Raw genomic sequence first — 26,347 nt, forward strand, 5'->3', positions numbered from 1 at the left:
AATATTGTATTTAATTTTTTTTAAAAAGAGTGATTAAATATAAATTAATTTTTTAAATCAATTTTTTAAAAACGATTATAAAATTTTTAGTAGTTTCTTATGTAAAATTGTAAGTTGAATTATTGAATATAAGAAAATTGGAAAGACTTATCATGAAAATATAACTTGCAGATAGAGGTGTGCATGGGTTGGGCCGGACTCAACTAAAAATTCAGGCACATTTACTAGGCCCAGGCCCGACCTGAAAAATGGGCCTAAAATTTTGTGCAAGCCCGACCCGGATAAAAATGCTAAAACTCGAGCCCGACCCGACCCGCTCATATTAATTTTTATATAATTTTAAAATATATATAATACATCAAAAATACTAAAAACATCAAAATAAATATTTCGCAAAAAATTGAAAATAAATTTTAGAAAATATGTATACTTAAATAACACTAAGATAGATGCAACTTAACAAGCAAATGCCTCTAAAATAATAACAAAATTAACAAACCTCTTTAAATAATAACAAAATTAACAAAAAATAAGTTTTATACAATATCCAAACAATAACAACAAAATAGTAGGTATATAATAGTAAAATGGTCGCAAAATAGGGAGAAAACAACAATAAAATAATATTAAAAAAAAGTAGATTTTTTTTGTCCTATAATGAAATCGGGCCAGGCCTGGCTCGAGCCAAAAATTCTTACCCAAGGCCCGACCCGTTTTTAAACGGGCCTTATTTTTTTAGCCCATTTTTGTAGTATATATTTTTACCCAAATCCTCCCACATTTCGAACGGGCCTTCGGGCCGGGCCGAGTGACCCGACCCATGAGCAAATCTACTTGTAGAGCACTATTAAAAATTATTTATGAAATGACGAGGGGTTTATGTTCCAATTTTTCCCTCCACATGCTTCCTTTCTTTCAATGTCACATTTCAAAATTTTATAGTATGAATACATTTAAAACTCAAGCACATTGTAACTAGATTTGTATGGAATAGTGGTTAAGGTTCCTACTAGACACTCGTTTATCACATGTTCGAATCATGTTATCCCATCCCTATTCTTAATATTGTATAAAAAATATAAATATATATGGTATATAATTTAAATATCAAAATAACTTTTCTAGAGGTATATATCTCTTATTTTGAAAGTGAACCAGGGCCGGCCCTGAGGGGTGTTTCGAGGTGCAGCCTCCCAAGGCCCAATGATAAAAGCGGCCCAAAAAATGTTTATTTTATTAATGATAAAAGGGGTCCAAAAGATAAAAATATCTTTAAAATAATATTTATTTCAGATAATTTTTTAAAATATTATTTGTTGTTTGGCATAAATAATATATTTTTAGCAGGCTGTCCAATGTTAATGGAGGAAAAAACACAACAAGCAGATCTAAACTAATGCCAAGTATTTATTATTATTTTATTATACTCCAAAAACAAATGATACCAATTTAGAAAGAATTTTTTTTACTCCAATAACAATATATAGAATAATTATCTTCTTAAATAAATTCACAATTAAATTAAATTGAGGTTGGATTAATTCATCATATAGTTAAGTAAAATTATTAAATAATAATAGTATGAATAGATATTTTTTCTTACTTGAATACAAAATTTAAATTTTTTTGAAGCATTAAAATAAAAAAATTATGATATATTGTGATAATCATCACGCCATATCCACTTATAATAGGTTTTTTTATATAAAAAAAAAAATCTAATCTACGGGATTTGTACAACGGTAACCTAGGTGTAACTAAAATAGATACTATATTTATATAATAACTTAAAATATGCTTTTAAATCCTTATACTTTTTGTGTATTTGAAATTTAATCCTTTTATATTTCATGTTTTAAAATTTGGGTTAATTGTTAACTCCATCCAATTTTTCTATTAAGTTCATGAATATGATATTTTAAGATAAAAAAGATACTCACTTAATAGTCATGCATAACATTACACATTAGATCAAAATTCGTGTGTAATTTTGAGTTTTGTCCCTTTTATTGTAGTAACTAATTTTAAAATAAAAAATCGAGAAGGATTTATTTAGAAAACATTGATGCTGATGTTATCATTAATGATTTTGCATCTCAAAATGCTCGTAGAACACATTTTTTTATTTATAATTTTTTATGTTTTTGTGGTTGATGACATAGGAGTAGATTGAATAATTTTTTAAAATTTTGTTAGAAAAATATATTATTTGTTTAATGTCATAAAATGTATTATTTTAATGAAATCACTACTATATTATTTTATTTTATTATATTACATTTTATATTTTTTTTAAAAGGACCCAATTTATTATTTTAATTATGACCTCAAAAATATAAAAAAAAAAGTGAACACCAGAGAGTTGCACATTCAAAATGTATAAAAAGCTTGAATAAACCTGAAATTTATGTTGAATAGTTGTGATAGTTTAACTTTTACGAAAATATTTTTGAAAAAACAAATAAATCTTAATATTGATAATGATACCCTTTATAAGGAAAGAACCCTAAACCAATCCCAAAACAGTGTTCCCCTAACGAAAAGAACACAAGATGGTTGGATAATTGGTAGAGCCAATTAGGAAGTAAAATTCCGAACATCTATCATCCACAAGCTCGTTATGGCGGACATCAAGATCAATTATGAGGCTTAAAATTATGAGAAACAAGCAAAACTTGCAATTTTTGTTTTCCTTTGTTAGTTTGGCAAGGATGGTACTTCGATGAGATATGGTAGACATTCCAAGTTGTATTTGTCATAATTATATTGAAAATGAGGCGACGAACTCAACACGTATACGTTGTATTTATGCTGACCCTACACCTATGCAATACAGTACCTCCTTGCTTGCCTTGATCAATTATTATTGATTGCCTTGATCCTCACAATATTTACCGCAAATGAAACCAACGCATACCTTCCTTGCTTTCTCTTTTTATGTTTGCCTCCATCCTCACAATATTTGCCGCAAATGAAACCAACGCATATCTTCCTTTCAACTAATCATGCAACTTCAGCACCAGAACCCTTTTTTTATTTTATTTTAATTCAATGCATGAATTTTCATCAAAATACCAAAAAGAGGAAGAAGCAAGTTTTGCAGTATAAGCTTTTTTTTTTTACCTTACGATTGTAACTATCAAAATATTATGGGTTTGAGTATATTTATATTTAAACATGTATTTCTTTTACTTAAAAAGTTAAGGAGTTATAAGTATAAATAGAAATTGTATAAATAAAAGTTATAGATATACGTAGATACTCACTAATTTCTAATTGATGGTGCGATAATTAAAATTTAAGGTTATTATGCAAAAATCATAGATTATAGTTACGGTTCCCAAATTACATATATTTAATTTTTTTTGTCATTTTGATCTCATATCAATGGCTTCAAGATTACTTCCATATCTAATTTTTTTTCTTGATAATTTATCATGATTGATCTAAGTTTAATAAATTTTATATCCAATTTTTACTTTTTCTTACAAGTGATATCCAAATTTAGTCTTGTCAAATTATTAGAATTGAACTAAATATTTATAATTTTTGGATTGATTCGTTATTACTTTTAATGGACTTATTATTTTGGTTTGATGTTTTGGTTAAATATATTGAAAATTTTAGATTTTAATTATTTATGGATTAAGATTGGTAAGAATTTAAGATTAAAGATTGCTGTTGTAGGTTATTGATAATTTTTGTTGCTGTTGAAATTGATAAGATTGCTGTTACTTTTTCTAAAAGGACTTTTTACGTACTAAAGTCGATCACAATGCACATATTATATTCCTTGTTTAAAGGGAAAAAATAAAATAGGATGTTCAGCTTCCATACGAATATTATTTTTTGAGTATCGTGATATTGGACTAAATGATCAGGAAAGGTCCATTTCCAAAAGAAAATTATGGAAATGGGCCGTTTTGTTTAAAAATTACTGGAAAGGGCTGATTTCCTTCAAATGCGCTAAGCTAGCATCCTTTTCAGGGGAAACACAGAAAAGCGTATCTAGCTCAACGTTTTTTTCCCTGATGACTAGTAAAACACGCCCACGTCAACGCGCTTTAGTAAAACACTTCCATGTAGGCGCGCTTTTGCCCATGTTTTCCCAATGTCAATTAGGGTTTAGGGTTTTTTAGTTGTGAAGTGTTTAGGTTTAGGGTTAAAGTTTATGGAATTAGGATTTATTTTTTTTAATTTTAAGTGTTTAGATTTAGGATTTTATTCAATTTTTAGGGGTTCTAAAAAAATAATTTGTACAAGATGGGTTCTGAAAAAATTAATTTTGAGGTGATGTGTTTTGAAGAAATAATTTTGACGAGATGCGTTGAGTTTTGTATAGAAAAAACGCTTTAAGTAGGATGCACAGTCAGCAAAAGTACTGAAAACGCTTCCAACTGAACGCCCTTTTCAGTACTGTTACTTCTGAGAAGATAAATTTAAGGAGATGGTTCTAAAAAATATCCCAGGATTCCCGGGATGAGGTTTGTGAAAAATGCCCCGAATAGTGGGGGTTGAGATTTGTAGAGGATAAACGCTCCAAGCAGGATGCACTATCAGCAAAAGTAATGATGCATTGTCAGCAAAAATACTGAAGATGATTCTAGTTGGATGCCCTTTTCAGTATTGCTTCTGATAGTGCGTCCTGCTTGGAGCGTTTTTCCTCTACAAATTTCAACCCCCGCTATTAGGGGCATTTTACAGAAAGGAGTGGGATGTTATCCCTTAGGCTATAAATGACCCATATTTAAGCATCTGGTGGCATAAGTTGGATAAATAAAAATTGAATAAGTTTAGAAGAATAGAGTTGGGGTTGAAGGTATAAGTTGATTTTTCGTGTTAATATTTATATGAAGCATTATATTTATTGCACAATGCTTTGATTTTTCATGTTAATTTTTCGTGTTTCGAATTTCTCTTGATAGATAAATTGGTTGAAAATGAGTGGATGAAGTAGTGCTATTATTTATTACAACGGTGAGGTCCGTGACACTGAGAACAGCGTAATTTTTTTATTGGTAAGCACAGCGCGACTGACTTTTAACCAGGACATAGAGTTGACAGAACTTCATACAAGAATTAGGCGAAAAATCTTTGGATCTATGGCAATGAGATTTTCGTCTATTAAGTATCAATTTTGTGTTTCAGTTGATCCCGTGAGATATGACTCATTTGATATCAAAGGTGCTCGGGGCTTGGAATCGATGGTGGAGACGTACCTCGAAAGTGGATCACCGTTTCTTAAATTATATGTGGAATTTTCAAGACCAAATGAATGACTCGCGACTTCAACATCTCTTCCTATTCAAGAGGTGAGAACGGTTGAAAATTTCGATATACAATCACTTTGTTAGAAAGTTCCCATTATGATATCCCAGAATCATCAATGGGAAGACACTCATCTGTCTCAGCCTTAGATTTCAATCATGGGAGGCAGAACATTGAACCATCGAGGTTTTGGTGGCAGAACGGAATACATGACCCCTGCACGACACTTAGTTAGTGGATGGGTCTAACGCTCGGGTTTGTGCAAGTGTACACAGTTGTTATCAAGTAATAAGTAAGTATCGAGTTATCGTCTCCATAGGGATTGTATTTGTGCTAAGTCACTTAATTTGTAAAATTATATTAACAATTTGAAAAAATAAAAACAAAATATAGTTGAGAAGTGGTATAAACTAGATGCAATGATCCCTAATGTAAATTATCCTAATATGCAGACTATGTGAATGAAATAGATTTTAGCAAAATTTAACACAATTTGTAACAATTATAAGATAAATAAACTAGGACAATTACTTTAATTAAACTTAATTTATTACCATCATGCTTAATAATATTCGAAAAAACATTCCATGGCAACTCGATCTTTCATGAGTTTGGAAACCAAATTAGTTCTTTTCAGAATCCTTTACTCAGTAAATACGCATTTTACTGATCCTTATTTACTAGGGGTTTCTTAGCATTCGTGTGAGGTAACAGGGACATGTTAGGTTTGAAACAATTTAATCACACAAATCTAAAAACTATGCAGATAACAGAGCCTGGTTAGGGTTGTTATGCAACCTACAATTTAATCGGGTTAGGATCTATATTGAGCATGCACATTTCAATTATACGTTCATTAGTCGTCGTCTGGTTAGGATCACTCAGCTAATTCAGGTGCATGTCAATCATGTATGAACGAAATACCGACTTGATTTTAATTGAAAACATGATCGATTGAGGCACAAACATTATAAGCATGAATCAAATAAATATTATTTAATCAAAATAACCATCCTAGCTTAAATAAAATTAAGTTATAATTGTTGTAAACAAGAACAAAGAACTCATAGCAAACATCTTTAAATTAAATTAAAGAAAAGAAAGATTAAAGCCAATTCAGAGTGGCTGTCACCTAAGACTCTGACTGACGAGGCTCATTTGCTTCTTTGCGTTGCTCCTTTGCTGATAGTTCTCCAAGGTGGCAGACCAAGGGCTCTTTAAGAGGCTAATTTGCTAAAATCCTTATGCAAGGATGATAATAGGCGTGAGAGCTAAGAGAGTTGAGAGAGAGGATGAGAGATGAGAGGGATGAGGGATGAGGGATGATTGAAAAAAGTGAGAAATGAGCTCTTATTTATAGGTGAGGCAAGGGAGCTAGTTTGCTAAAATTAGGAGTGTCCATCCTTTGAAACCTCCTCCAAGAGTGGCCGGCCATGATTTGAGGAAATGTGGCTGATTTTTCCTTGATTTTTGGTCAATTTGAATGCCACAACTCAGGACAAAGACTCAGTCTCCAGCAAATCTTCAGGTAAATCTTTGATTTCTTTAACTCTTCAAGGGCCTTATGTAATTAAACCAAAAATTGGTTTATAATCAGTAATGTGCAGCCAACAATTGGGTTAAATTGGTCCCCACTTTAGACGGTTTTGCAATTAGAAGAAAACTCTCAGACTTGTCAAAAATAGCAGATAGTTTAGAGGACCAAATAAATTAATTTAACCACTGTAATTAATCAATTTACTTAATTAATTAAACCCAATTTTATTAATGAAATATTTAAAATGAATTATTAAAATATAACATTATATTTTATTATTTAATTTAATCATGAATGAACCACTTCATAGCTTAAAAATATAATATGCTTAAATTAATATAAAATAAGCCATTTTATGCATGAAAACTATATAATAAAACATAAAATCATATTTTAATAATTTTTATGTCCTAATTTCATATTTTCACATATTTCATTTATTTATTAAACATTTACTTGGTTTAAACAACAATTTTAAATAAAAAGGTGATGAATTATATAGGAAAAATCATATATATTTTTTCGTTTAGAATGGGACATGCACCTTGGTGGGTTGATGCTCAATGTTGGGAATACTTACTGTGAAATGGCATCATCTTCTAGTGGTTAGCAACCAACATGTGATTTTGGACATTCTAAAACGTACACTAGAAGAGATGATGTACTCCCTACGACATCCACCGGCGAAGGGACCTCTAACATGGCAGATGTTGGTGGGTCAGAGAACGAAGATGGCAATGAATCCGATGTGGATTCATCCCGGGAGCCCAATGTCTATAGTTTAGAAGTTGCATTATTATTTTTAACCAAAGCCTGTTCCAACTGAACCTAATGACGATGAAGGGGGTGAAAATGAATAAGAAGAAGAAGATCCACGATTCACGGCATACTTGCCACCAGCCCACATGCATAATGTCGATCTTTCAGTACAATATGCATTGTAGTTTGCAGAACTACCACACAGGAGGCCTGTCCACGGAAGTGCATCACTGGATTCGAGTGATTTGGAAGTGGGCAGGGAGTTTTCTAGTAAAGATGATTTTCTTGTAGCATTAAAGTGATACAGCATTACGAATGGGGTTAACTTCCATATGGTTAAACCCAAATCTGAGAAGTTCAAGGGAAAATGTACAATGCAAGACAATAACTGCTCATAAAAAATCATGGCTTTTGTTAAAAAGAATATGGGGTTATGGAGGATAAAAAATTTCACTGGTTCGCATACATGTGTTGCCTCTGGTATAGTATCCCTGGGTTATTAGGGTTTTATTTAGGTTTTAGGGTTATTTCCAATTAGTTTAACGTTCTTGTGGGGTTACATGTGTTTCACGGGATCATCTAAAGCTAGATTCAGATATGATCACATGCCTAATACTACTGATGTTGAAAGAACAAGGACTACTGTGTCAGTTTTAATTGCCAATATTCGTAGCCAATTCAATTACATACCTCTGTACTGCAAGGCATGGATAGCTAAGTAGAAGGCCTTGTAGAAGATACACAGTGCTTGGGACGCATCATACAATGAGGTATGGTAGTGGTGCCAGGTGCTGGAGAGGTACGTACCAGATTGTATAGTAAATCTTAAAACGGGTCTCTTGTATTACAATGATTTCTTGCTCCGTGGGTGTCGAGTGTTTAAGTGTCTGTTTTGGACCTTCAAGCAATACCGGGATACATTCCAATAATGCAAGTCTTTGATATAAATAGACGGTACATTTATGTATGGTAGATATACTCATTGGCTATTGTTGGTTGTGACATAGGATGGTAACCGGAAGAACCTTCCAATTGCGTTTGCAATAACACCAGGGGAGTAAGCAGACGACTGAGATTTCTTTCTGTCTAAGTTAAAGAGGCACGTATGCCCCTAACCTGATATATGTGTCATCTTAGATCAGGGAACTGGAATACTATCTACAATTGAACAATAAGGCAGCCTCTAGGATTGTACACACCATCAGTACTATCTAAGGCACGTTGCATCCAACTACTACCAGTAATATCGGTCTACTACTGAGCGACGACAAGTGACCAACATGGGTATTTAATCGGTACCAATATTATTTGGTTTGTAATATTTTGTTTGTATTTTTATATTTTTTCACATGTAATCGTCGCTATGCACTTATATTGACAGGGTACGAGATCATAAAGGACCATTTTGTTGACATGTTGTAAATATTATGGTCAACTAACTCGGCAGGGGTAACATACCTCACTAACAAGCCATTTGACTAGTGGACACAAGCATATGAGGATGGGTTACGATATGGCCACATGACTTCGGACTTGGTGGAATACATCAATTTTGTTTTAAAATGAACATGTCATTTACCAATAACCTTAGTTGTGAAAGCGATATTTGTTTGGTGGAACTATTCCTAAAGCGAGTGGCAAGTTATGTTGGGAAAATGCAGTGAGGCCATGTATGGTGCCCGACGATACTGGAACACATTAATAATGGTAAGGCACAATCCAACTAGATGCATGCAGTTTGTCACTCATTATATGATCTATGGTTTCGGAAGACGGAGTTCGATAGACCATACCAAGGTATTGCCGAGGAGGTGTACTAGGTACACCTGAGAAATAGGACTTGCAACTGTGGGATATTTGACGCACTTCATTTTCCATGCGCTCATGCAATTGCAAGTTGTATGAATCTCCATTTGGATCACATGAGCTTTTGTCGACAAAGTGTACAAATTAGAAACATTGTACAACGTGTGGAGAATTGTATAATGTGTACAAATTCTCACTAGTCCCAGATGAACATAAGTGGTCGCCTATATCACTTGTTCCATTTAAGTTCTTACTTGATAGAGAATTGTGTCACAAACCAAAAGGTCAACCATGCTTGACCCGAATATGTGACAATGTGAATATTCAGGAACGCTCAAACCAACAAAAGTTATGCAGGTGGTGTAGGAACCCTGGCCATATAATGTCGTCATGTCCACATCGAAATTAAACATTATAATATATTTCTTCATGGGAATTGTTAGCCATTTTTAATCCAAACTAAATTTGATATTTCTTCATGTGAATTTTCAACAAAATTATTTGCTATTTCTTTTTAAATAAAATCTTATTGCTATGCTATGTGAAAATAATCAAAGTAAATTTCCATTTTGATTAGGGTTTAATGGTATAATAATCAGACTGTGTACAACAAAGATTCCAAAGAACTTCCATTTTCTTAAATGATACAATATACAATTCATTAGTGCATATACCGGCCAGAATTTGTGCCACATCAGGATGGTCGACGGTTGCGCGCTAGATTCCTTCTATGTTCAACTTCTAGACGGGGTTTTGGTTGTCGGGGTTCACCTTCAGTAAATTTAGATCCTTCTAGTCTATAAATAGGTGGTTGGTAAGAGGACCCACCTTGATAGAAAAAAGATCTCGGAGGTGTTTGTATTACCCACAACAAATGAGTGTAACTATGTTGAGTCCCACAAGCCGATGGGATAACGACTGCACTCTCCGTCAGTGCCTTATGCGGAGATGGCCTATACATCATTGTAGGCATCACCGTCATTGGGAAATCAAATGGCCCGGTGTGTACCACACCAAGGATAAATGACCAACAGTCTAACCTGGCATAAGACTAAGAGTAGAAATGTAACAGCTTGTTTTCAGTGAAATCGAAACAGTGGTTTTGGGATGACAAATTTGAGGTAAAAAATTTATTTTATTATTATTTTATGGTCTAAATTATGATATAAATACCGTATAAAAATTTTGTTAAGAAATTTTATTGTTTACATGCTCAATTCGATAAAAAGGACTAAATCACGTAAAGTACAAAAGTTGGTTTCTAATAGCTAAAGGTATTAAATAGCTATAGAACTTTAATGTGGAAGTCCTTATATATTAAATAGCCCATTAATAAGATAGTGGAGGATGTTGGCTTGGCAATATTGAGTAAATTTTCAATTATTGAAAAGTTAAGTAAATTAGTTAATAAAGATAAAATAAATAAAACCAAATTAAAGCTTTCTTATTTATTTCTCACTTCATCCAAAAATGGAGGATTAGAATAGCCATGGAAGAAGCTTGTTTCGGCCAACCCTAATTTGTCAATAGGTAAGTGATTTTTGTTCCATTTTGATAATTTCTATGTTTTCAGGATCGTTGTAGCTTAATCTAGCTAGCTCGAGGTTAATTAGTGAAACTGTTAAAGTATTCGAGTTTTTCCATTGATGAACATGTTAGGTTTTTGAAGTTTGATGATAGAAAATGAATGGTTGTTGTTAGATAAACAAATTTTGTAAAGGAATTTTTAGTGAAATTGTCAAATAAGGACTAAGATGAAAAATAGAAATATTATGTGGTAAATTTGTGAATTTATGAAAAATTTGGGCTGCTATTAGTATGTATATAATTCGGCTAGGCTTGGGTAGGGATAAAATTGAATTAATTTCATTTTCTAGGCCTATGGACTAAATTGCAAAGAATTAAAAGTATAGGGGCAAAATGATAATTTTGTAAAAAATGTGTGTTTGACTAAATTGAATATGAATTATATTGAATTGAGTTAAATTCATTTGTATAGATCTGGTTAGACCTCGTATGGAGTTAGATCGAGGCAAAGAGAAAATCTCGGATTAGTCGCCTCCGTATCTACGACCACTCATCGAGGTAAGTTCGTGTAATTAAATTATGTAATTATATGCTTTAATTGAATTATATGTATGTAATTTTCATTATTTACATATATGAATACTGATCGCATATCCGACGACGATCGACGTTTACTGAGCCCGTTTGAAACTTAGGAATTCGTAGGATATGAATGACATGTCATTAGGTTACCGATTTCAGCTCGTATAAGCTTACTGATACTCAATTCACATGAGCTTATCGTTATTTTGCTCAGAGGAGCTTACTATTTACAGCTCGTAAGAGTATACTAATTCAGAGCTCGTATGAGCATACATGTATAGGAATTGACGGATTACAGTTCAGTACACCTCATGTGTACTAACCATGTATCCAACAATATTTTAAATGGTTCAACGAGAATAGTTATGTTACGAGATTATATGAGCTCAATATGAACTATTACAGGTATTTACATGAAACACATGAAAGTGATGTTACATGATACATTGATATGTGAAATGAATAATACATGTTTATGAAATGTGATTACTTGTTGAATTCATCCATGTGTAATGGATTTTATATGTGATTTACATGGCTAATATGTTGGTGAACATGTGTTTAGGCTTTTGGCAAAATTGTTTGGGATATGCTATGTTTACTTACCTAAATTGTGGTTTAATGGTAAGTTAAATTTTATGTTATACGAACTTACTAAGCTTAAATGCTTACTATGTGTTATTTTTCATGTTTTATAGTTATTCGAAAGCTCGTTCGGGTTAGAAGCTTGTCGGAGCTATATCACACTATCCACCGGCTCTTTTGGTACTTTTAGTTGGTTACACTTTGGTTATAATGGCATGTATAGGTTATTTGGGCTAATAGTAGTCATATGTTTGGTTGTTGGTAGTGGTTATTTGATGTGGTTGAGTTTTTGGTATCTTAATGATATAATAGCTTATTTTGGTATGTATATAAGTTGCCTTATATGATAGATGAATGTATTGATTTGTGATGGAATAATGAAAGGTGAATTAGTAGTTGAATGTGTATATGTTATATGTCTTGTAGCTTAAGAAAAAAAATGGTGCTTCATTATGGTAAATTGGTGTTTTGATGGAAATCATTTATATGGTCATTTGATGCTAGTGAATAAGTAGTATAATTGGTACCAAATTGTATGTATTGGATGGTAAGTGAATTGGCATGAAATGATGCAAAATGGCTCGATATATTATTGGCTTATTTGATTTAATGGTAGACATGATTATACATGTTTGCATATTGTCATTTGAGGTGCCTAAGGGCATATTAGTTGTATATGAATTTACTACATGTTTAAGGCTTGATTTTACTTGTTTTGGATGCTTGATTATATCTTGTGTTTGTGTGCATTTTTGGGTGTAGGTGAATGCAAATTTGGGTGAGAAAAATAGCTTGTAAAATGGCCAATTTTCGTCCACACGGGCAAAGACACGGGGGTTTGTCTTAGCCGTGTGTAACCCTGTAACACACCTAACCCGTATCCTTCTCCAGAATAGGGTTATAGAGCATTGCCAGAGTTTACAAATTAATTTTCATACATTTCATTTCATCAAGCATTCATATTTATAATCAATCAAAATCAAAATAATTATGAGCTAACATTAACCAATTTAACTTATACAAGTCATTATAACCAGAATCAAATCATCCAAATAGAACCAGTGGATAATATGATATATCTCCAACAAGCTTCCAACCCAATCGAGCTTCCGATAATCAATTCAAAACATCTAATAATTATACCTATTACCAATAATAATTCAATTCCAATAATAAAACACAGACACATATATAATATTCATTACCAAATAGCATTCACTTCTATTAAAATTATACAAAATATAGTTCATACGAACTTACCAGGCTAAATTGCAGAAATAGCAAAATTCAGTGACATTTTGGAAAATTTCTATTTTTCTCGAATTTCCACCAAATCTTGATCTAAATTAATATTTCATTCAATTTACTAATTTAAATAATAAAACAATTCATTTCATGCAATTTGATCACTTTTTGACATTTTTACAAATTTACCCTTAAAGTTTCACATTTGTTCAATTTAGTCCATGAACCTAAAACATGTAAATTGGTCATTTTTAATGAAAACTCATGCTAGTTGAATAATCATATATTTTCCTCCTCCTCTCCATTCCACATCTTTAATGTATATAACATGCTTATATGTAACATTATCTATAATTTCACCATTTATTTATATATTCATTCAAAGCTCTCCACTTGAGTCATAGTTACTAAATTATTTATATCTTGAGTTAAAAAACTCCAAATTGAGGTCTGTTAATTTTATATGAAACTAGACTCACATATCGTCTTACCATAAAATTTTCAAAATTTTTAGTTTAGCCAATAAGTACAATTTATTCTTTAAACTCACCTCTGTTCTGCTATCTGATAGTTCTGACCCTTCTTCACTAAAAATTAATTATCTCCTTGTAAAAAATTTGAATGATATTCTTGTTTATTTTTATTAAAAATATAATTTTTAAGGATTTTAAAATATAAATTATAACCCATAATTATTTTTGTACAATTTTTTATGATTTACCAAAGTCAGAACAGGGGAACCCGAAATCATTCTGACCTTGTCTCACAAAATCTATTATATCTCATGATTTACAATTTCATTACTTACACCATTTCTTCTATGAGAAACTAGATTCAATAAGATTTAATTATATATATTTTTATTCTCTAATTCAATTTCTACAATTTATGGTGATTTTTCAAATTTAACCTACTGCTGCTGTCCAAAACTGTTTTAGTATAAAATGTTGATAACTAAATTTATAACGCCTTGCTTTCCTTTCTCTTCAATATTTTTCATCACTTTCTCTTATTTCCCTTTACTAACATAACAAGAATATAGAACCTTATATAATGAAACTCTACATTAGCATTAATTTCCTACTTTTTCAATAATATCAAACTCAAAAGTATATTGGAATCTTGATGTTCTTACCTTGTCCTATTGATTTCAATCTTTAACTTGATTTTCTCTCTCCTCCAGCTTCAATTTCTTGAATCCAAACTTGATATTCTAGCTCCCCATACTCTCCTTGTTATCTTTCTCTCTTGATGGATATGGAAATTCTTTTGATTTCTAGGTGAAAATGGTAAGTTTTTTGAGGAATGACCAAATTGTAAAGAAAGCAAAACTTTCCTTCTTTCTCTTCTCCTCACGTTGGATGCTTGGAAGATGACGGGTTGGTTGCTTTTCATCTTTCTTTCCACATATATATATATACTAAATAAATTAATAATAAAATAATAAAATATCATTTAAAAATCAAATTAAAATATTAATAAACTAATATTTATTTAATTAATTAATTTAAAATATCACCAACATCATCATTTCCTTCTAGATTTCTCTCTCTTCTAATTGACCATTTTTCCCTTTATGTTCTTTTAAAATTTCATCCTTGAGTAATCACTTAATTTGGTAAAATTACGATTTAGTCCCTTAAAATTCTTCACCTTTTCAATTTGGTCCTAATTTATCCATTTTCCTTGGTTTCTAAATTATTCTACCCTTAAAATATTTGCACTATTAGTCCTTCAACTTTTTCATACTTACACTTTAACCCCTTAAATTTTGAGTATTTACTCTTGGGCCACAAAACTTTTCTCACTTTTGCGATTTAATCCTTTCTTGAATTAATATGTCATAATATACTTCTCAATGTTGACATAACTCAAAATTACCCTTTTATCACTTTATTTCCTTATTTTACTATATCAGGAATATTATCTTTCTTACTGTACTATTTTTTTTATTTTTTTTGGGTACTACAAACACATGGCCAGGTGACATGGCCGTGTGTCCCCTATAGCTTTCAAGGGGTTGCAAGTCAGGCTGTTACACGGCCTAGCACATGGATTGGTACACGGGCGTGTGAGTTCACTTTGAAGAGTACACCGCTTAGCAAACGGACGTGTAGCTTGGTCATGTTGCCCAAGTTAGTGAGTTACACAGGCATGGACACGGGCTAGAACATGGTCGTGTCTCCTTATTTTGAATGCCCATACGGCATAAGACACGGGCGTGTCTTGATTTGGTCTCGATTTGTTTCTAATGCGTATTTTGGGCTTCGAGGGCGTGTATAAGGGATAATATGTATGAATTTGATTGGTTTTTGACATGAATACTATATGATATGAAATGTTCATATTTTCTATCTGTTTGATTTGTAATCTTCGGTACTGCTCTGTAACCTTGTTTTGGCGACAGATTCGGGTTAGGGGTGTTACAAAAAAAATGTGGTGCAACATTTTGTGCTTGTGTGAAAATAAAAAGGTGAGGATATGGACTAGAATAAGATGGTACATAATAAAACGGGTGTGGTGAGGGCATAGGTGCTGAGGCCTACGGGGCGGTTGTTGCGTGAGTGCTGATGATGGGCCTATCTCACCACCCATTGGATTTAAAGGGGGTCGTCGTGGCCTATTCGTATGGGGGTGCCAATGCCTCGCCTCTTCCCCTAACAAGTATGGCTTGCCATGGACCTAAATCATGCCATGTAATTCAGATCGCATGCTAACTTTAGAGCGAGAATTGCATTGCGAGTAGGTAAAAAATCATATTGACTATTTCACATATTGATGTATTACAAGTAATATACCAGTCAATTCCTATCCAGTCGTCGTAAGTCGATACGATGCGGATCATTAAGCTCTTGAGGTGTGACGAGAATTGATTGTCAGAATCTGAACTATCTTAACACCTTGTTTGCCTTGTGCATCTCAACGATACCATATACTACCAATGAGACCTTAACATGCCAAGCATTGGGATTTACAAGAATTCATCAGGAATTACTGCCCGAATTGTCGGGTCCTCATATAGTGTCCCTTATATGAACGTGATAAAAACATTAGTTATATATACTACTGAATACTAAATACGGAATCGACTACGTTATTTATATATAGTTCAAAATTAAATAAATAAATACATCCGCTTTTGATAATTGATCTAATAGAATTCGTATATCTTCAAGCTCGGTAGGTAATCCCACGTGACTTGGGGCATGATTCCACCTATTTAAATAACTTACTAGAATTATAATTTTATTTTAAATCAATTTAATAATGATAATATCTACAAAATTTTACCTTGTTACAAGTGGAAATGTAGACGAGTAGTCCACTCGAGGATGTAAAAGAGGAAAGCGATACCAAGCCCATATTTGTAATAGTAAAAGGCAACCACCAATTTTGATTTTTTCTAGTTTTGTCGCCCGACACATCTCTCGGTACAATGTCCCAACACGGTGGACCCCCAACTAAGTTCGCCAACTCCTTTAAAATCGATAAGTTTCAACAGCCACCTTAGATGTACAAGGTTTTGTGATTTATCCGGCATCAGGATACCCTTGATAATCTGAAGGATGTATGCCCAAGCATATCGTTATCTTCTCTATTTAATAGAATCCTCCGCTAGCTCTGCAAAATTATTTCGTGACCAGGCCATTCTAATCCGACCTCCATGAATCATTTGTGGAACCACACCCAAAAGATCGTAACATACTGTTTCCCAATCAACAGACTGAATAGACCCGATGACTATCGACCCATCCACGAGTAACCCCAACTGTAACTTCATGTCCTCTAGAGTGATAATACACTCACCGCATGGAAGATGGAATGTGTGCATCTCAAGTCTCCACCTCTCCACAAATGCGCTTATGAGTTTCGGGTCCAACTTACACCCCCGACTTATAATGGCCACATGCAAAAAACCGGCTTCCCTCAAGTATGTTTCAATCAGTGGTGATGGAGGACTGGATAGATTATGAATATGGCATTGCAAAATTTGATATTCCATCTATTTACATAAAAGTTATAAAAAATATTAAGTTCAATTATAACTATTAAATAAAAAATTAAAAAAAATAAAATTTATTCTTACCATTTGCAATTGGTTGACAGAAATGTGCTTGTTATCAAGATGGATTAGAGACCCGACTATTGCTAAATATATAATTGAACACGGATAATTTTTTAATAAAAATACTACTTCTTGAAATTACTAAGGAAAAAATAATAAAAAGAATAATTTAGATAAAAATAGAATTTAGAAAAATAATTTAAGAAACTAGGGTTTATACTTTTTTTATTGTTGGGGTACAACGATTATTTCAAATAGTCGTTGGAGTTGACCGTTGGAGCACGGGCAAAAGCGTGCCTACGTGGAAGCGCTTTACTAAAACGCAATGATGTGGGTGCGTTTTACTGGTCATCAGGGAAAAAAGTGCTGAGCTAGATGCAATTTTCTGCGTTTCCCCTGGAAACGATGCCAGCTCAACGCATTTTAGGGAAATCGACCATTTTTCAGTTATTTTTTAACAAAACAATCCATTTCCATAATATTTTTTAGAAATGGGCCTTTTCTGGTCATTTAGTCGTGATATTGAAGTTTAAAAATTATTTGACCATGATTTGGTCAATTCAATATACTATTTCAAGTTCCATTAAATGATTTGCGTTGAGGTTTATTTTTGAATATTAATTAAGGTGTTTTTTTTCTACAGAGTTTTGATTGTATAGATTGCAAGAATAAGTTATGTTTGTTTAATTTAGTATAATTTTGGTTGTATATATTTTAATGGTTTTTAAAATTTAGTTTCTGTTATATAATAAAGAGAGATGAAGAGAATAAAGAACGAAGAGAATATGAAAGCAATAGAGAATGTACTTTATTAATGAAAGGAATGATTACAATGTTTCATTAGTCTCTATTTGAGGCATAAGAAGTATAAAAGAAGTAGAGATCTAATTCTAATAACCATTAGAATTTAAAGTATATCAAAACTTTTTCTGGATCATGATGGACATCCACTTAATAAGATATTCATAACACTCCCCCTTGGATGTCCATTGGTAGATAATGTGCCTCGTTAAAACCTTATTAGGAAAAACCCTATAAGATAAAAACCTAATGAAGGAAAAAAAAGTACACAATCTTCTATTACAAGCTGCCTCATTAGAAACCATTACCAAGAAAACCAAATCGAGAAAAACCTTTGTTAAAGGAAAAGAGTACAACTTGTTTTAGACTCCCCCTAATGGAAACATTACATTACATCTTTGAGTTGACACATTCCAATCTTGTGTAGTAGTCTTTCAAATGTTGAAGTTGGCAATGCCTTAGTAAAAATATATGCCAATTTATCATTAGAACAAATTTTTTGAACATTTATATCGTATCTTTTCTCAAGATCATGGGTGAAGAATAATTTTGGTGAAATATGTTTCATTCTATCACATTTGATGTAACCACTCTTCAATTAAGCTATACATGATGCATTATCTTCATATAAGATAGTTTGCATCTTTTCTTATAAAGACAAATTACATATCTTCTGGATATTTTAGGTCAATAACCTTAGTCAAACATACTCTCGACTTGCCTCATTCATTGCAATTATTTCTGCATGGTTTGAAGAAGCAACAACTAATGTTTTCTTTGTCGAACGCCATGATATGGTAGTACCCCCTACATGTAAATAAATATCCTATTTGAGATTGACCTTTATGTGGATCTGATAAGTATCTAGCATCAGCATAGCAAACTAATAGGGATTTTGAATCATCTAAATGAAATAACCCCATATCAATGGTCCCTCTGAAATATCTAAGTACATGCTTAATTCTATTCCAATGTCCAGGTGTTGGAGAAGAACTAGATCTTACTAACAAGTTTATAGTGAAAGCTATATCAGGTCTTGTGTTGTTTCCAAGATACATTAATGCTCTTATGACACTTAGATATGGTACTTCAGGACCAAGAAACTCTTCATCATTCTTGTAAGGACAAAATTGATCTTTATTCACGTCTAACGATCATACAACCATCAGAGTACTTAATGGGTGTGTTTTATCCATGTGAAATTTCTTTAATATCTTTTCCATATAAGTTGATTAATGAACATGAATTTCATCTTTTAAATGCTTGATTTGTCAGCCTAGATAAAACTTTATTTTTCCAAGACCTTTCATCTTAAATTCTTTTTTTAAACAATTTATTATATTTTAAAGCTCTTCAGGAGTTTCAATAACATTTAGATCATCAACATAAACAACAATTATCACAAAATTTGAGCCAAACCTTTTTATAAATACAAATGGACAAATTGGATCATTTTTGTAACCTTCTTTTAACAAGTATTCACTAAGACAATTGTACCACATATGTCCAGATTGTTTTAATCCATATAAAATTTTATTTAATCTAATCGAGCAATTTTCTCAAGAAACTCTATATCCTTCTTGGATTTTAAATCCTTCAGGGATTTTCTTATAAATTTCACTATTAAGTGTACCATATAAATAGGCTTTAACAACATCCATTAGATGCATGTCAAGTTTTTCACGTGCTGCTAGACTAAAAAGATATCTAAACGTGATTGCATCCACTACAGGAGAATATGTCTCTCCATAATCAATGTCGGGTTTTTGTGAAAATTCTTGTGCTACAAGGTGAGTTTTATATCTTACGACTTCATCAATGTCCTTTCATTTTCGAATAAATACCCACTTATATCTTATCGGCTTTACACCTTTAGGTATTTGGACTACAGGTCCAAAAACTTCACATTTAAAAAGTGAATTCAATCATGCTTGAATTGAATCTTTCTATTTTGGCCAATCTTTTCTATTTTTTACATTCCTTAGTAGATTTAGGCTCATGATCCTCATTTTCTTTTGTTATTTCAATAGCGATATTATAAGCAAAATTGTGTCGACAACTACATTTTTTTTTCAGTTCCATGTTTTTCTCGTATTGGTATAACTTATCGAGATCTCTTTATTTTCATCATTTCCATTTCCACTTTTAGGTACCTGAATCTCTTGTTGTGTTTTATAATTAGTTATGTCATAGGTCTCTTTAGGAACCCCCTCTTCCACTATATGACCATCTTGAGTGTTTGCTCCTTTTCTTTTATGAGGATTTTTATATTTGGAACTGATCGGTCTTCCACGCTTCAGGCATGGATTACTTTCTTTTGCACTAACAGTTTTCCTTATTAGGACATCAATTCATGTTGGAGCATTTTCAGTCGGTATGTGAGATTTAATAAATTTGGTAGTTGATTTGTAAAATGAATTATCTGTTGAACTTCTGGTTCACGTTTCTTTGTACGAGGATCTTAAACATTGATAATTCATTTCAATTACTTTATTAATCCACCTTTTTATTCTCTCCCCCTAATGTTGGGAAAACAGACAACTCATGTCATAACTAAATATTGAATTAATAACTCAAAAATATTATAAGGAGACTTATATAAATATACATTCCCAATATCTTATTATCACCCATCTGTTTGTGTGGTGGTGAAGCAGTTGGAACATATACTGCACATCCAAAAATTGTAAGATGAGAAATATTTGCTCTTGACCAAAAATCAATTGTAATGGGAAGTATTTATAATTTATTTACTTGTTGTGTACGGCATGTAAATCAATTCAATCTCATGCTAAAATAGAAAGTTTTGTTCTCATAAGTAATGATTTACCTATTAGTTGGAGGCATTTGATAAACAATTCAGCTAAATCATTTTGTGTGTGAACATGAGCTACAGGATGTTTAACTTTTATCCTATTTGACATGCAATAATCATTGAAAACTTGGGATGTAAACTCACCAACATTAGCAAGATGAATTGTTTAATTGCATAATTTGAAATTAATCATTTAAACAAGAAATCTCGCAAACGACAGGTTGCAAGTTGATAACGCATGTGATTATTTTGTAGATGCATCTACCAAAATCATATAATATCAAAATCATCCATATGGTGGATGAATGGGCCCATATTCATTTCAGAAATGCAAGAAATGAAATCTCAACTTTAGCTAGTGAGTTTCTAAGAATCAATTTTCATTGAGAACAAACAACAAATGAGAATTTTTTAAATTAAAGATTCTTATGGTTCTTTAATGAATGTTCATATGAATTCTCAATTAATTTTCGCATCATATATAATCCAGGATGGTCTAACTGGTCACGCCAAGTAGTAAAGGCATTTGTATTAGTAAACTTTAGGTTTACTTTAATATGCGTTTCAGTTGTACTAAATTGTAACAAATTGATACTTTTACTATCATTCCTTTTACTTTGTATCCACATATAAATATTATTGTGACATTTACTACTGAAAATGTGACAGCCTAAAATTGACCCTAGTCGGGAAGTGGTTTCGGGACCACAAAACCGAGTCATAATAATAATTAGCCATCATATTTGATGCTTATTATATGTATATATGCATGTGTGAAAATTTCATGTTTGAATTTTGTTAATTGTAAGTGAATTTTGTTAAATAGGACTTATGTGAGAAAATTTAGAAATGTGCTAGGCAAATGTGAAGTGGCCTATTAATGCATGTTATGAAAATGATGGGTTTGCATGTCAAATTACCCAAAATTTGAGCTAGTGGCCGGCCATGCTATGGGTGGAAACATGTTGGGAACATGTTTGCTTAGTGTGTTATGTTAGAAAGAATAAATAAAGGGTTAGTAATTAAATAATGAAAAGGGAGGGGTGATGAAAACAAAGTTGTCTCATCCATCCCCCCCTCCATTTGCCGTAACTAGACAAAAAAAAAAAGAAAGGGTGTTCATCCTTTAACACCTTGGCCGAAAATTTGAAGGAGGAAGGAAGAAGAAAGGTTGAAGAGATTCGGCCATGCATGTAACTAGGCTAAGGTATGTTTGATGATGTTCCATGAGATGCATGCATGTTTTAGTTGTTAGTTTGAGTTCTACCTAGCCCATGGTCTAAATCTTGCTATGTGATGGAGATGATATTCGGCCATGGGTGTTGTCTTTCTTGGTTGGTGTTTTGATGTTGTGGTGATGAGGCATGAAGATGATTGAGCTTGAGTGTTTAATAAAAAGGTTTGGATGTGAGAGCATGTGAGGAGTAGAAATGAGGGGTCTTAGCAACTTCATGAAGGTTCGGCCATGGTGCTTCAATATTGCACTTGTGTTTAACCCTAGGATTAATTAGTTATATGGTTAGTATGGGTATGGGTGACCGAATATGAGAGCATGAACAGATGGAGAGTTTGGTGAATCGATATGTGGTAAATGTTAAGTGTTAAATGAGATAGAAATGATAAATTAATGTTGCACATTCGGCTATAGTTAGGCATGTTGATGATCTTATCTTGACTTAGATAATTAGGCATAAAAGGGTGGTAATGAGGTTGAGGTTGTTGAATGGTTAGTTGGGTAACAAATGAAGCATTCGGCCATCACTTGGGAGCTTATGTGAGGTTGAGTTTAAAATTAGCAAAGGTGATTACCGAATGTCCAAGTATGCATATGCATGTGTGATTAGATTATTGACAGTATGGTAATTGCATGAGGTTATTAGCCGAATAGCTAAGAACATAAAGTAGCAAGATGAAAATTTTACCATGTCGTTTCGTCTGTCATAAAATCATTAAAATGTGGATACCAATATATGTAGCAAAGCGGTTAAATGAGTTAATTTATTTGTTTAAGCTCAAGACTCTAAAGGAGAGGCGTCCAACAAGGGAAAATTGAAGGTCATCGAGTAGCCGACTTGGAATTATTTTACCCAACATAAGGTAAGTCACCAAGCATATATTTTGTATTGATCTAAATAGACATAATGTCTATGTAATTATGCCGAATGGAATGATAAATTTATATACATGTATGCATGTGGTGATGAAAGTGTTGAATGAAAAGAAAAGAGGTGAGATGTATTGAGTTGTTGATCTCGGCACTAAGTGTGCGGGTATAAACATTTATGATCATGAGATTGGCACTAAGTGTGCGGGTTTAAATTGTACAGCACTAAGTGTGCGAGTTTGATTATATAGCACTAAGTGTGCAAGTTGATTATATAGCACTGAGTGTGCGGACTTAATATATATTTTTGAATCACTATGGACACTAAGTGTGTGACATTATTGAGTTGATCACGGATAGCGGATCGGGTAAGTACCTTGAGTTCATGGCCAATAGGCACTATGTTTATATTTGGAGTTGAGCTTGGTAAGTTTGAACCTATGTGACAATTATAATTGAAGTCACGTACATAAGATTTATCGTGGAATAGGTGAAAGGTCGTTTAGTTGTATGATTGTAACGAAAATAAAATGATGTATGAAAATGCCTCAAATATCCTATTGATTAGTATATGGAATGTGAATGCATGACTTGGTATGAGATTGAACCGATAGGTCTAAGGAACTATGGTATGGTTCGGTATGGATGGAGTAACTAGCCTCGTTCCATTTTGTTTCCTCTTGTGATAAGGTTATTAATGGATGGTAGTGCATTGCTTATGACTTACTGAGTTATATACTCAGTCTGTGTTTCCTTGTCACCTATTTTAGGTTTCTTGGACTCGTCTCTTTTTGCGTGATCGGGCCGTCATCGAAGTCATCACACCGGCTAGCAAGTTTTGGTACTTTCTTCTTAGTCGGCTTAGGAGAACATTTCGGCATGTATAGGCTATTATGTTGTGTTTGAACTTTGGTATGTAAACTTTTAGCCATGCGAAAATGGCATAAATGTTCGGTTGGGTTTGGTTTTATAACGTTAGGTCGTAAGTCTTGGTAATTCGACTTTTTTTTTATGCCATATGTCATGGTTGATTATTTTTGGTGTTAAAATTCATGATATGGCAATAGTGTAGTAGGGAGATGTTTGACAATGATTAGCCTTTGGCATGGCTAGTCATGATCATAATTTGTGATATGTATGATGAATTACTAGTTAGATCAAGGAGAAATCACGAAATAGGCATAGTTGCTTTCGTAACAGATGCTGGCAGCAGCAGTGACGTGAGATTGAAAAATCACTAAAAATAGTAGGAGTGGAATTAATTAATGAATAAATTATTTAATCTAAGCTCGATGAGTCTATTTTCATATAGAAGTAACGAAACGATCATATGGACAGTATGTTAAGAGATATTCAGGTTCTCGTGAGACAGGGCCAGAACGGTTTCTGGATTCCCTGTTCCGACTTTGGAAATTCATTATAAATTAACCAGAGATAATTAGGAATCATGCCATACATGTACAGATTCCTCTCTGAGTCTAGTTTCTATATAAACAAACGGCATCAGTATTTAAGCTCTTTGCAGGGAGATATCCAAGTCGTAATGCGCAAAGGTCAGTGTAGTCGATCCCTGTAACATGGGAGACTTTGACTAATAAACTGTACTAATTGGCCAGACCAAAAATTCTACAAAAATTCTACCATATAGGTATATGAGTCTAGTTCCAGGGAAAATTTACGGAACTGGATTTTGAGTTTCAGAACTCAAGATATGATTTTTAAAGCGACTAGTATGCAGATTGGCAGCTTGTCTGGGAAATGTCAAATAAGTGGTTTGAAGTCTGTTAACACCTCGTGTTCGACTCCGGCGACGGTCTTGGGTTCGGGGTGTTACAATTTTATTGGTATCAGAGCTATGGTTTAGTCGGCTCTAGGACTACCATAGCGCGTATGAGTCTAGCTATACATGCCTTAATGTTAATGTTTAAATGTGTGATGACTTCTGACGGTTAAAATTTTTTGTTTTGATTAGTAAATTGACCCCGGTGTAGAAAGAACCTTAGCGGATGACGTTGAAAGTGTAGCGGCTGCTCCTGCACAAGGGACACTGCCTGTTGAACCTCAGTCATCTGCGAATAATCAAGGTGAGGGGGCTAAACAAGCCTTCTTTACCATGATGAATGAGTGGGTCGCGCAATATGCCCGAACCAATCCGGCTGTCCAACAATTCCCGGATTTGAATAATCCACCCCAAGAGCCTGTAATGCCATCAGTCACTGATCCTGTGAGGCTGAGTAAGCCACCTGTAGACTTGATTAGGAAGCGCGGGGCTGAGGAGTTCAGGGCCATAGTTACTGATGATGCTGAAAGGGCCGAGTTCTGGCTTGATAACACCATTCGGGTGTTTGATGAACTGTCATGCACACCCGATGAATGTCTAAAGTGTGCTATATCCTTGTTGCGGGACTCAGCCTACTATTGGTGGAGGACCCTGATTTCCATAGTCCCAAACGAACGAGTTACTTGGGACTTCTTTCAAACGGAATTCCGAAAGAAATATATTAGTCAACGGTTCATTGATCAAAAGCGCAAGGAATTCTTGGAACTCAAGCAAGGCCGTATGACAGTATCTGAATACGAACATGAATTCGTAAGACTCAGTAGGTATGCCCGGGAGTGTGTAGCTGATGAGGTTGCTATGTGCAAGAGATTCGAAGAAGGATTGAATGAAGATTTAAAGCTACTAGTGGGTATTTTGGAGATAAAAAATTCCTAACACTAGTCGAACGAGCCTGCAAGGCGGAAGAACTTGGAAAGAAGAAGAAGAAGGCTGAATTTGAAGCTAGAGACTATCGTAAAAGATCGACGGGTAAAGCTCCGTTCTCAGCTGTAAAGAAGTTCAGGGAAGACACTAATAAGTCGAGGGCGACTGCGAGAATTTCCATCAGAGCACGACCCTCGACGGACTCCCGAGCTACTTCGGTAGCTAGTGTGGGCAATAATCGTCAAGAGAAACCTGAATGTCCCCAATGCGGAAGACGACACCTAGGTGAATGTTGGGGTAAGTCTACTAACAGGGCCTGTTACGGATGCGGTTTGAAGGACCACTTCATTAGAGATTGCACGGAGCTTGATGAGAAGAATAAGATTCAAGGTGCAAGACCTAGTGGAGTGACAATTAGAGGTAGACCACCGAGAATTTTAGGAGGTAGGGGTGGTAGTCAGAGAGGGGCCTCTGATACGGCTGTTCGAGCCGAGAACCGTACTCCTGCTAGAGCATATGCCATTCGCGCACGAAAGGAGGCATCCTCC

Source organism: Gossypium hirsutum, chromosome D02 (assembly GCF_007990345.1).
Source record: "Gossypium hirsutum isolate 1008001.06 chromosome D02, Gossypium_hirsutum_v2.1, whole genome shotgun sequence".
Taxonomy (NCBI): domain Eukaryota; kingdom Viridiplantae; phylum Streptophyta; class Magnoliopsida; order Malvales; family Malvaceae; genus Gossypium; species Gossypium hirsutum.